Raw genomic sequence first — 2,500 nt, 5'->3', positions numbered from 1 at the left:
GACCTCTGGGTTATGGGCCCAGCACGCTTCCGTTGCACCACTCTGCTTGGAGTACAACCCAGATGGGACTCGAACCCACAATCCCTAGCTTAGGAGGCCAGTGCCTTATCCAATAGGCCATTTGGGCTGGCCGGGAAAAAGTGGATTTCAGAACACTACATACCCAAAATCAAGTGTTTTAATTAACTGCCTCTCTGCTAGATCCACATTGTGGCAGCATCAAATATCCAGAATTGTAGGAGCTTGCAATGCTGAGGCAGATGTGAAATTGAAGTCAAGTTTTGAAGAAAAAATGTCATGTCCAACACAATGGTCTCGAAAAAGAGACAACGTCTAGCAGAGGATGGTTTCGATCCATCGACCTCTGGGTTATGGGCCCAGCACGCTTCCGCTGCGCCACTCTGCTTGGATTACAACCCAGATGGGACTCTAACCCACAATCCCTGGCTTAGGAGGCCAGTGCCTTATCCATTAGGCCATTTGGGCTGGCCGGGAAAATGTGGATTTCAGAACACTACATACCCAAAATCAAGTGTTTTAATTAACTGCCACTCTGCTAGATCCACATTGTGGCAGCATAAAATAACGAGAATTGTTGGAGTTTGCAATTCTAAGGCAGATGTGAAATTGAAGTAAAGTTTTGAAGAAAAAATGTCATGTCCAACACAATGGTCTCGAAAAAGATACAATGTCTAGCAGAGGAGGGTTTCGATCTATCGACCTCTGGGTTATAGGCCCAGCACGCTTCCGCTGCCCCACTCCACTTGTAGTACACCCCAGATGGGACTCAAACCCACAATCCCTGGCTTAGGAGGCCAGTGCCTTATCCATTAGGCCACTGGGGCTGGCCGGGAAAATGTGGATTTCAGAACACTACATACCCAAAATCAAGTGTTTTAATTAACTGCCACTCTGCTAGATCCACATTGTGGCAGCATCAAATATCCAGAATTGTAGGAGCTTGCAATGCTGAGGCAGATGTGAAATTGAAGTCAAGTTTTAAAGAAAAAATGTCATGTCCAACTAAATGGTCCCGAAAAAGAGACAATGTCTAGCAGAGGATGGTTTCGATCCATCGACCTATGGGTTATGGGCCCAGCACGCTTCCGCTGCGCCACTCTGCTTGTAGTACACCCCAGATGGGACTTGAACCCAAAATCCCTGGCTTAGGAGGCCTGTTCCTTGTCTATTAGGCCACTGGGGCTGGCCAGTAAAATGTGGATTTCAGAACACTACATACCCAAAATCAAGTGTTTTAATTAACTGCCACTCTGCTAGATCCACATTGTGGCAGCATCAAATATCCAGAATTGTAGGAGCTTGCAATGCTGAGGCAGATGTGAAATTGAAGTCAAGTTTTGAAGAAAAAATGTCATGTTCAACTCAATGGTCCCGAAAAAGAGACAATGTCTAGCAGAGGATGGTTTCTATCGATCGACGTCTGGGTTATGGGCCCAGCACGTTTCCGCTGCACCACTCTGCTTGGATTACAACCCAGATGGGACTCTAACCCACAATCCCTGGCTTAGGAGGCCAGTGCCTTATCCATTAGGCCACTGGGGCTGGCCAGGAAAAGGTGGATTTCAGAACACTACATACCCAAAATCAAGTGTTTTAATTAACTGCCACTCTGCTAGATCCACATTGTGGCAGCATGAAATATCCAGAATTGTAGGAGCTTGCAATGCTGAGGCAGATGTAAAATTGAAGTCAAGTTTTGATGAAAAAATGTCATGTCCAACACAATGGTCCCGAAAAAGAGACAATGTCTAGCAGAGGACGGTTTCGATCCATCTACCTCTGGGTTATGGGCCCAGCACACTTCCGCTGCGCCACTCTGCTTGTAGTACACCCCAGATGGGACTCCAACCCACAATCCCTGGCTTAGGAGGCCAGTGCCTTATCCATTAGGCCACTGGGGCTGGCCTGGAAAATGTGGATTTCAGAACACTACATACCCAAAATCAAGTGTTTTAATTAACTGCCACTCTGCTAGATCCACATTGTGGCAGCATAAAATAACGAGAATAGTTGGAGTTTGCAATTCTAAGGCAGATGTGAAATTGAAGTAAAGTTTTGAAGAAAAAATGTCATGTCCAACACAATGGTCTCGAAAAAGATACAATGTCTAGCAGAGGAGGGTTTCGATCCATCGACCTCTGGGTTATGGGCCCAGTACGCTTCCGCTGCGCCACTCTGCTTGTAGTACACCAGATGGGACTTAAACCCACAATCCCTGGGTTAGGAGGCCAGTGCCTTATCCATTAGGCCACTGGGGCTGGCCGGGAAGAAGTGGATTTCAGAACACTACATACCCAAAATCAAGTGTTTTAATTAACTGCCTCTCTGCTAGATCCACATTGTGGCAGCATCAAATATCCAGAATTGTAGGAGCTTGCAATGCTGAGGCAGATGTGAAATTGAAGTCAAGTTTTGAAGAAAAAATGTCATGTCCAACACAATGGTCTCGAAAAAGAGACAACGTCTAGCAGAGGATGGT

At 46.2% G+C, this 2,500-nt stretch overlaps 2 non-coding genes across 2 annotated transcripts; both read right to left on the bottom strand.

The window, feature by feature from the left end:
• Window positions 1–772: 772 nt before the first annotated feature.
• Window positions 773–845, bottom strand: trnar-ccu (transfer RNA arginine (anticodon CCU)). The gene has a single exon. It is a non-coding gene; the product is annotated as a tRNA-Arg (tRNA).
• Window positions 846–1,849: 1,004 nt separating this feature from the next.
• trnar-ccu (transfer RNA arginine (anticodon CCU)) lies at window positions 1,850–1,922 on the bottom strand. Its single transcript has one exon. It is a non-coding gene; the product is annotated as a tRNA-Arg (tRNA).
• Between the last annotated feature and the right edge of the window lie 578 nt (window positions 1,923–2,500).

Source organism: Salminus brasiliensis, chromosome 16, assembly GCF_030463535.1.
Source record: "Salminus brasiliensis chromosome 16, fSalBra1.hap2, whole genome shotgun sequence".
In the NCBI taxonomy this organism is placed as follows: domain Eukaryota; kingdom Metazoa; phylum Chordata; class Actinopteri; order Characiformes; family Bryconidae; genus Salminus; species Salminus brasiliensis.
The sequence above is the reverse complement of the archived record's forward strand: the minus strand, read 5'-3'. Positions and strand labels throughout refer to the sequence as shown.